Source organism: Capsicum annuum, chromosome 9, assembly GCF_002878395.1.
Source record: "Capsicum annuum cultivar UCD-10X-F1 chromosome 9, UCD10Xv1.1, whole genome shotgun sequence".
Lineage (NCBI taxonomy): Eukaryota > Viridiplantae > Streptophyta > Magnoliopsida > Solanales > Solanaceae > Capsicum > Capsicum annuum.
This window is the reverse complement of record NC_061119.1, coordinates 12,519,693-12,530,599: the sequence shown is the minus strand read 5'-3', so window position 1 is coordinate 12,530,599 and position 10,907 is coordinate 12,519,693. Positions and strand designations below refer to the sequence as shown.

The following is a 10,907-nucleotide window of genomic DNA, read 5'->3' as shown; positions in this document are numbered from 1 at the left end:
TGAACCTACTATAATACTGAAATAAAAGAACATCCTCGATGGATGAGTACTCACTACTGAATCTGCTGCTGCTGACTGAATATGGCTAAGCGCGGTCAAGAACCTGAGCGTCCAAACCTATGATGTGAGACATCATAGCGCAGGAAAAAAGTATGTGACAAGTACGTGGAATGTACTGGTATACTAAATGAGGTAAGGCTGAATGCATGGGTTCATACACTACTAGAAAAGATCATTTTTCCGACAGCTGATGTAGTCGGAATATGGTCGGAAAACAAGGTAATTTCGACTATCTTTCGACTATTCATCGTAGTCGAAATATAGCTTGACGGAAAAACGTTTCCGACTACAGTAGTCAGAAATTTCAGACTACTGTAGTCGAAAATTTAATAAGTATTTATTTAATAATTATAAATATTCCGACAACTCTAGTCGAAAATTTAATAAATAATTATTTAATAATTATAAATCGTCCGATTACAGTAGTCGGAAGTTTAATAAACAATTATTTAATAATTATAATTATTTCGACTGCTGTAGTCGGAATACTAATAAATAATTATTTAATAATTATAATTATTTCGACTAGTGTAGTTGAAAACTTAATATATAATTATTTAATAATTATAGTTATTCCGACTACTGTAGTCGAAATATTAATAAATAATTATTTAATAATTATAATTATTTCGACTACTGTAGTCGGAAACTTAATATATAATTATTTAATAATTATAATTACTCCGACTACTGTAGTCAGAAGTTAATAAATATTATTTAATAATTATTATTCGGACTAAAATATTCACCTACTAATTATATAATTAAATCTTGCATTAGCTTACACTGCTCCCAGATTATAAACAACATAACTAATATATTTTTCACAATAGGATCAAACACGACAAAAATTTATAAATATAACCACTTTAAAACATCCAAAACAAATATCAAATCAAATAGTTTAAACATCTAAATGTCACAACCAAAAACAAGAACAATAACTACAATCTAATTATCATCAGATTCACTCTCTTCCTCATCATGAAATACTTGAGCCATGTGTTTCTTAACCAACTCCTCAAATTTAACAAACTTAGCAGTGTTAGCTGCACATTGTTGCATCAATTCCACAATTTGCTTTTTCATCGCTTTCATTTCTTCCATAGTTTGCAAAGTAGAAGAGGAAATGGAAAAAAACAAAGGAATACTCGAGGATTGGAGAATCCCTGTCCCATAGGTTCTACCTTTTTTTAGACTACCTACCACAGCTGTCCACACATTAGTCATATCTGCAGGTGATGGTTGACCAAGGTACCATACTCTGAAGTAGGTTGGATTTGATGCCAATCTTCTATGCTTTTTTGAAATTCTTCCTGAAAGAAAAATTATTTGTCAGTATGTAAACAAGCTACGTTGAGCAAAATAAAACAATGTGTGTAAAAGTTATTTTCTTACATATGTATCCTTAGCACGCGTTTTGACCCAATCTCCTCTTGTACTGTCCTTCATTTTCTTCCTATGCGTCTCTTCGTAGACCTCAAGAAAAGAGGGCTTCTATCCCCTATTTTCATATTCCTGCAAAATTTTAGAAAAAGAGACAATGCAAGTATGAACTAACTGGTTTTTCAAACAACCAGATGTGAATTGATATTGTTAGATTATGGGTCATGGGTCACCCATGTGGACCGACCTGACCCGACCTGTTTCTATGTCAGATTGAGTTTAATTCAAAAGAAAAAGGGGAGCGATTAAAAAGTAACTGTTCCCGCCCCAAATATACTGGCTATAAGTTCTTTTTCTTTCTGACAAAAGAGAAACAAAAGAAAATTCACAAAAACAACACTAAAAAGGGGCATCTAATTTGTGAATTAGCATTCCGTTTCCAAGAGAAACGAAGTGGACTTGAGGTAGATCCTTTTGGAAGCAAGAACAATTTTCGCTGCAAATTTAAGGTACACAATTTATCACTATTTTGCTCCAAAATGATAACAATAGTATCAGAGCCAGGTTGATTTAATGTTACTTCTCAAGTTCTGTGAGAAAAAACTCATGAAAAGATCGCAATAATCAATACCTGTAAAAGATTTGGTCTCTGGTCAGACGCGTCGCCGATCTCCGGTCAAACACATCTCTAGTCAGGTCAAACGCTGCTTATCTGGTCAAATGTGTCACTACTCCTGTCAAACACGCCACCAATCTCAAAAGACGCGCAACTGTTGGGCTATGAATCTGACCGATCACATTATTTGTTATTGTGATTTTTGTAGTTTATTCAAAGTGATGTTAAGCACTAATTTAAAAAAAAAAAAAAAAAAAAAAAAAGTGAAAGAAATTCAGAATACGAATTTGATCTTCTGTGAAGAAATTTTTTTTGGTCTTGAATGTTCTAAAGTTTTTTTTTAATATTCTGGAAAATATGCCACACTTGATATATGTGGCTTAGAAACATTCTAGAATTTACTGTTTGTAGTCATTTTTTTTATATTAAATTAAAAGGGAAAGGGGAAGAAAAGTACTTGTTCCATGTGTTTAGTTACGAGAACAAAACAGTGTACTGTTACTATTTTTTTTTTTACAGAAATTTTTTGTTGTTACTTCATAAATAGTAATATTTCCTTTTTATTCAAGGTATTAAAAAATGACTATTAATATTTTGGTGATATAAGTATTAAAAGTAGATTTGATATAACCTTTGTCTAAAATAGTTCCTAATTTTTCATAATAGATTGTGACTTCTACAATTAATTGCGACATAAGTTGTCGCATTGAATGAATTAATCATTCTTATTGTTTCTTGGTTCCTATTTCAGAAATGGCTGAACAGGGACCAACTCGAATCACTCCAAGTGGGAGTTCAGGATGTCGAGCAAAGAAACAAAGTGGAAGAACACGTCGTTGAAAGATATATTTTCAAGGTTATGAGATCATACGAAATGGTGTTCGTAGAACGACACAAAATCTGTTATGGAATGAAAGGGCTATACGAAGGGAAAGAGAGAAGAAATTGAAAGAGTTCAAGTCTTTTAAGATGTCATCTAACATTAGTGTTCCTAGTTTTATACATCTGTTTGAAATGAAACGTGTAGAACTAGAAAACTAAGTAGAAATCTCAGATTGGGAAGTATTAGCTATATTAGCAAATTCTCTCTGTGATCCTTGGGGCGAGAGATTAATTGATGTTTACCACGATATTTGGCCTAGCGAGCCTTTTTGGGTGTACATAAGTCATCTAGAATATTTGTGGAATGACTTTTAATTTTAGATTGACTTGTAACATGAAATTATTTATTAACTTTATATTATATATATTAAGTTGTTTATCTCTTTTTACGTGAATTTCATTCATTTATTTGAGTTTAAAATGACTTACTTGAAAGCTATCATTCTAATGCACATTAAGAAATTAATTTCTAATTTTGGTTAAGTGTTTAGTTAGTATATGATGATTGGATTCTTAAATGTCCTTTCGATTATATACTAAACATGAAACCTTTATGTGAAATGATTTACTTGAATGTGTAACTTGCATGCATAATTGATAATATACTTGTGTATTTATCTCTTAATATTAGACATGGCATCAAAAAGAATAATTGCTGACTTGAATAAAGGAGAAAAACTAAATGGAGACAACTACGACATTTGGATTCGTAAGATGTGGTATGTACTTGAAGAGCAAAATGCTCTTGAAGGTATTAACCATGTCTTAAGTCTACTAGAAGAAGGCAATACTGCACAACACAGAAGAGAACTTGAAGCTTATAAAGCTTGAAAAAAGGCTGATTCCATTGCACGTGGAATCATTGTAAGTTCTGTGGTTGATGACCTCATACATGAGTGTAAGGAAATTCCTTATGCCAATGCCATCTGGGTACACTTGTGAGGAACATATGGGGGTACTTCTGTTACCCGCCCCAGACAGCTGACTATCAAATTTGACACTTACAAGATGCATCATGATCAGAACATCAAACAACACCTTAGGGTGATGTCAAATATGATAGCTCAACTTAAAAGTATTGGTCACGTTCTCTCGGATGAGCAGTAGGTTCAGGCAGTGATCCGATCTCTTCTCAACAGTTGGGAACACCTGAAGGTCAACTTAACCCACAATAACAACATCAAAACTTTTTCTGATGTTGCACGTCACGTTGAACTTGAAGATGAGTGGCTTGGTGCCTGCTAAAGCTGTTTCTAATGCCTTTATGGTAGAAGAAAGTGGTAAGAACTCTTCGGGATTCAAGCGTAAGAAGAAGTGGAAAAGAACGGGAAGGGTAAAGAGACCGAAGAAGGATCCTCTGAGAAAAATAACAAGCCAAATTTCAAGAAAGGAAAATAGTTTTTCAAGAAGAAAGACAAGAGCAAGATGAAGTGCTACAACTGCCAAGTTTTGGGGCATTTTGCTCGTGAATATCCCGAGGGAAAAAGGTAGCATTTCTAAATGCATATCTAAGTGCTACATATATTTCTGGCACTGTTTTATTAACTAAATCTTATCCTATGTGGATTGTAGACTCAGGAGCCACCGACCATGTGAGTCGAGATCGAGAAGTGTTTATGGAGTTTCGTCGAGTTTCACCTGGATCAAGGTGGATCTATGTAGGAAATAATGTGAGACTTGAAGTCAAAGGGATTGGCACTTGAAAAGTAGATTTGCATGAAGGCCAGTTTTTTATGTTGCATGACGTCCTATATGCTCCAGAAATTCGACGAAACTTAGTGTCTGTGTCTGTTATTTTAGATATTGGTTTTCATTTGTTCTTTAGTCGTAATTGTGTAAGAATTACTCTAGATAATGTATTTTATGGTTTTGGACATCTTTATGATCGCTTTATTATTTTAGATTATAATCCTTCAACTTATGACTATTATGTTAACCGTTGTGTAATGTCATGTTATTCAAGTAATAATGATGTTGATATACTTACATGGCATGCTAGATTGGGTTACATAGGGCAAGACCGAATGAATAGATTGGCAAAGGAAGGACATCTAGGTTCTTTCTCCAAAATTGAAATGCCAATTTATCAAAATTGTCTTGCCGGAAAGATTACACGTAAACCATTTGGGAAGGCTAAAAGAGCCGAATTCCCATTGCAATTAATCTATTCTAATATTGTGGTCCAATGAATGTGAGGGAAAGGACTGGTGCTTCATATTTCATTACATCCATTGATGATTTCACGCGCTTTGGTTATGTCTATTTGATATCTCATAAATCAAAAGCACTTGAATGCTTCAAAAGATATATGAATGAAGTTGAGAATCAATTAGACAAAAGTATAAAGGCATTAAGAACCGATAGAGGACGTGAATATCTGTCAAAACAGTTTGAAGAACTGTGTATTGAAAAAGGCATTGTCAGACAATAGACTACTCCTTATACACCTCAACAAAACGGTGTAGCCAAAAGAAGGAATAAAACATTGTTGGATATAACAAGGTCCATGATGGCGCAGGCAAATTTACCAATCTCTTTATGGGGAGATGCATTATTAAGTGTGGCCTAAATATTGAATAAAGTGTCTTCTAAATCAGTATCTTCTACTCCTTATGAACTATGGACTGGTAATAAACCAAATTTTAATGATCTACGACCTTAGGGTTGTGCTGCATATATTAAAGATCGTTTTGGTAAGTTTGGAAAACTAAGTCCAAAAGGAAAGAAGTGTATCTTTATAAGATACTCAGAACACTCCAAAGGATATGTATTCATTGGTGAATTAGAAGATGAAAGTACTACTGAAATTGAATCACGAGATGTCACATTCTTGGAAAATAATTTTTCAAAAATGAATGAAATAAAGGAAAATGAGTCTCATTATGAAATGTTGAATTCAGATGATCAAATAATGTCGCAGGACATGCTTGATAATTCAATTGATCAAGAAATGGTTCTTAGTCCAAGTGGGGGTCATGAATCCCAAAATCCTATTGAGGAATCTAAACTTCAATTACGTAAGAGTACCAGAAAAAGTGTACCTAAATTATCTTATGAGATTGAGGACTATGTTTTCTTGGTATCTCCCATGGAATTGGATGAACCTAATTCTGTGACTAAGGTTTTATCAAGTCCTGAAAAAGATGAATGGATAAAAGTAAGGAAAGAAGAATTAGAGTCCATGAAAACTAATAAAGTCTGGGATCTAGTTGACCTTCCTTCTGGGCGTAAAGCTATTGAGAACAAATGGATTCTTAAAGTTAAATGCAAATTAGATGGGTCTATAGAAAGGCATAAAGCACGATTGGTGGCAAAAGGTTTTACTTAAGAAGCTGGAATAGATTATGAGGAAACTTTTTCACCAGTGGTAAAATTTACCTCAATTCGCTTGCTTTTGGCTATAGCTTCACGTTTAGATTTAAAATTACATCAAATGAACGTGAAGACCACTTTTCTTAATAGAGAACTAAATGAGGAAATCTACATAGAACAACCTATAGGTTTTGTTGTTAAAGGCCTAGAAAAAAAGGTTTGTAAATTAAACAGATCAATATATGGCCTTAAGCAGTCTTCAAGGCAGTGGTACTTGAGATTTCATAAGGAAGTAATTTCATTTGATTTCACCATGATCGATGAAGACCATTGTATCTATGTGAAAAAGTCCAATGAAATATTTGTGATTCTTTCGCTTTACGTGGATGATATTTTATTAATTGAAAATAATTTAGAGTATGTAAAAACTGTTAAGTCATGGCTTTCAAAGTCATTTGACATGAAAGATAATGAGTAAAGCAGACTATATATTGGGTGTTAAAATCCAAAGAGACCATTCCAAGAAAATTTTGAGTCTATCTTAAGAAACATACATAATGAAAATTTTGGAACGTTTTCAAATGAATAGTTGCAAATCCATGGATACTCCTATAGCAAGAGGTGAAACTTTAAGCCTTGAAATGTATTCAAAAACTGAAAAAGAAAAAGATGGTATGTCTCGATTGCCATATTCCAGTGCAGTTGGGAGTTTGATGTACGCTATGATGTGTACTCGCCCAGATATTTGTTACGCCATAGGTCTGGTTAGCAGGTATCAATCCAATCCTGGAAAAGATCATTGGAAAGCGGTAAAGAGAATTATTCAATACCTAAAGAGAACTTCTGATTATTCACTATGCTATAGTGGATCCGATTTATCCATAAGAGGTTATACTGATTGGGCTGGTGACCGGTATGATAGAAAATCAACTTTCGGTTATGCCTTCTTACTAAATAGTGGTGCAATTTCATGGAAAAGTAAAAAACAGACTTGCACAGCCCTGTCAACTATGGAATCAGAATTTGTGGCTTGTGCATCTGCAGTACAAGAAGCTGTTTGGTGGAAGACTCTTTGAGCATTTGAACATTGCAAAGAATTCTAAGGGTTCCATGATTTTATATTGTGACAGTCAAGCGGCTATCGCATATACAAAGGATCCTAAATATCACAGCAAGACTAAGCACATTTATATTAAGTATAACTTTATAAGAGACATAGTAGCAAGTGGAGAAATAAATTTACAATACATTCCTACACGAGAAATGATAGTTGATCCCTTTATAAAGACGATATCTAGAGACTTATTTGAGAAACATGTTATGGCTCTAGGATTACGTAGGATATGATTATGTTTATGTATTGTAGATGACTTGATTATAATTATTATCAATATAAGAATCTTGAATTTTTGCTCAATCTCATATGCATGTGAAAATGTGTTGTATTAAAATAGTGTGTCGAACAAATCGCGAGATTGGATCTCTCACACGAGCAATCGCCTCTTACGTCGAGGAACGTGAAGAGAAAATTTCCACTATAAGATAATGACTTGTTTTGTAAAGCCAGGTGTGAGTTTCTGTAAGAATGTGGGTTTGAGGATTATTAAAGAAAGAAACTCAGGTTAGACATTTAGAGGTGTCTAGACCTAGATCTGTACGATGTTGAATGAATAAAAGAATAAGACACACACACCAATATAAGGTGATAACATCGTAGCACATGTTTTATACCATGTGTGCTTAGCGACCAATGGGTTAATGAAAGAATGAATCTCTGCTTCTTCATTGTGTGAGACCCTAAAAGTTATTTTAAACTTTTCATTAGAATATCCTTAGACCTTTAACTGTTTCTTGAAGTTTCGGTCGATGTTGCTACTTTAGCATGTTACTAATAGCCATGAGAGATTCCGCAATGAGGTGCATGTCTAAGAAAGCAGTTGATTGAAACAGATAGATTCGAGTAGAAAGGGAAAATGATTAAAATGAATATTTTAACTTGTTTACACAAGTCGGCTATTACACTAACCATATAAGAGAAGTGTAATTGTGTATATAAAGTTAATCATGAACTCGAGTTCACCTCTTTAAAAAGAATGAGGGATCAGATAAAAGTAGTGAATAATGTTTGAGGTATTGTGAATATTAGTACCCTCATATTAGCAGAGAATTCTTTCCATATATGATTGGATTCCTAAACATAGCTTGTAAAACCTTATAGGTAAAGCTTGTGATGCTCACAGGTCGCACGAACTATTTGCCGTATGAATTGGTGATTTGTTGATGTCGTACAAGCTCGAGTAATGTCCACCATGTGTGAAGTGGGAGATGTTAGATTATGAGTCATGGGTCACCCATGTGGACCGACTCGATCCGACCCAAAACGACCCATTTATATGTCAAATTGAGTTTAATTTAAAAGAAAAGGGGGAACGGTTATAAAGTAACTGCTCCCGCCCCAAATATACTGGCAATAAGTTCTTTTTCTTTCTAACAAAAGAGAAAAGGAGAGAAGCAAAAGAAAAGCCACAAAAACAACACTGAAAAGGGGCTTTTAGTTTGTGAATTAGAATTCGGTTTCCAAGAGAAACGAAGTGGACTTGGGATAGATCCTTTCGGAAGCAAGAACAATTTCTGTTGCGAATTTAAGGTACACAATTTATCACTATTTTGCTCTGAAATGATAACAGATATTAACCAGATTGTAGATATCAATAAGGAAAGACAAAAAAATGAAGAAAACACCAATGGTGTTGCAGATACAAGATCTAGGGAGAAAATTGGTGAAATCCCTCTATCCATAGATTACATTGGAATCAAGCTGTGAATGAGGGGTTTGGAGTGGATTATAGTGATGCCTTAGTTGGTTGTTTGGCATGTCAGGATTCAGGAGGTGTATGTGAATTTGATCAAGAGTTTTGTTGTCGTTGTGGAGACACAACTTTTCCTTTTACTTGCCGAGATAATGGCAAGCCACCGGTGTATTTGATGCAACCAAAAATTCAATTTGCAAGAAAGATTCATTTACTCAAGTTGACAACAGGTATGACTCTCTTCTTCCTACTTCATGTTCATTTTTAATAGAACAATTTGTAGCCTGCATGATATACAATATTCTCTCACCCCATGAATAAAATCCCTTCCTCTGGTAATAGGAATTTCAGTTGTTGGGATTGGGATGTCAATCTGCTTCAGGATCTGGTACACACAGTATAGAAAGTCATTCTACAAGTGCTTATGATTAATTAACAGCAAAACAGAAGATCAGAGTCTGGAGGCTTTACTTAAGCAATATGGTTCTCTGGAACCAAGGAGATACACCTATTGGGAAATCAAGTAAATAACATATGGATTCAAAGACAAGCCAAAGGCGAAAGAGGTTATGGAGGGGTCTACAAAGGTGAACTTTCTGATGGCCGTGCAGTGGCAGTGAAGATTTTAAAAGCATCTAAAGGTGATGGAGAAAATTTATCAATGAAGTTGCAAGCATCAGCCAAACTTGTTTAGCAAGCCATAACACAGACTCGGCACAGAATAGCAATTAGCAAATCAGTAGAAATATAAAGCAAATATGTAACGAAAAAGTAGCTAAAGCAAATATTGGTAAAATGAATTTCTTCGTGTATGAGATTGCATATCAACCAATTAATCAACTGCCCCTTTACCCCAATAATGTACATATATTTTTTCTATGAATTCAGCATTAATAAGTTGCTTTCTTATATATGAACTAATAATATCTATAACTTTCTAACCAAAAAGGCAACTAAAAATTTAAGAACAATTTCTTATCACTACTCGATTTACTCTCTTCCTCTGCCTTCAGAAAATCATCAGATTTGAATTTAGTATGATCTTTCTATTCCTGTTTCTCCATTAATTTATCAAATAACGAATTGGATAAATACTTTTGAGACAGCGAATCAGAGAAAGGAATTTTACCTTGAAATAGGAGAGAACAAAATTGAAGCAGCGATGAGAGAGAATGGTATAAATTGAAGAAGCAGTGAGTGAGAGACAACGAATTGGATAACTGTCGCCGTCGCCTTTGCGCGTCGTCGCCGTCGCCGTCGTCGGTCGGGTATTTAGAGAGAAGGGTAGAGAGAGATATGCGGCAGTGAGATTAGGAAAGTGGAGAAGGGATTTGTTCTATTTATATTTTATATTCCGACCATCCCGATTGGATATAAATTTAATATATTTAATAATTTATATTTTCTGACTACAGAAGCCGGATAAACTTTTAACATATTTAATTATTTATTTAATTTTCTACTATATCGGTCGGTTATATATTTAATACAATTTTATATTTTATATAATTATTTAATAATTTAATATAATATTCCGACTATAGCGGTCGGGTAATTTTTAATAAATTTAATTATTTAATATTTTTGACTAAATCAGTCGGTTATATATTAAACAAAATTTTATATTATATTTAATTATTTAATAATTAAATATAATATTCCGACAACTGCAGTTCGGTAAAAATTTAATTTATTTAACTATTTACAATTTTCGACTACAACGGTCAAAATTTTTTTTACTATATTTAATTATTTAATATTTCCAACTACATCAGTCTATTATATATTTAATACCATTTAATTATATATTTAAATTAATTAATATAATTTAATTTTATATT

At 33.5% G+C, this 10,907-nt stretch overlaps 1 long non-coding RNA gene across 3 annotated transcripts; it reads right to left on the bottom strand.

Moving 5' to 3' along the window:
• Window positions 1-857: 857 nt before the first annotated feature.
• LOC107842933 lies at window positions 858-10,406 on the bottom strand. Of its 3 annotated transcripts, none has more exons than XR_007044457.1 (4): window positions 10,196-10,406; window positions 2,078-2,180; window positions 1,459-1,578; window positions 858-1,376 (listed from the first exon to the last, which is right to left on the bottom strand). It is a non-coding gene; the product is annotated as an uncharacterized LOC107842933 (long non-coding RNA). The 3 variants fall into 3 exon arrangements; XR_001666201.2 differs by having other exon boundaries at window positions 2,078-2,232; window positions 10,196-10,397; XR_001666202.2 differs by having other exon boundaries at window positions 2,078-2,293; window positions 10,196-10,393.
• Window positions 10,407-10,907: the final 501 nt, after the last annotated feature.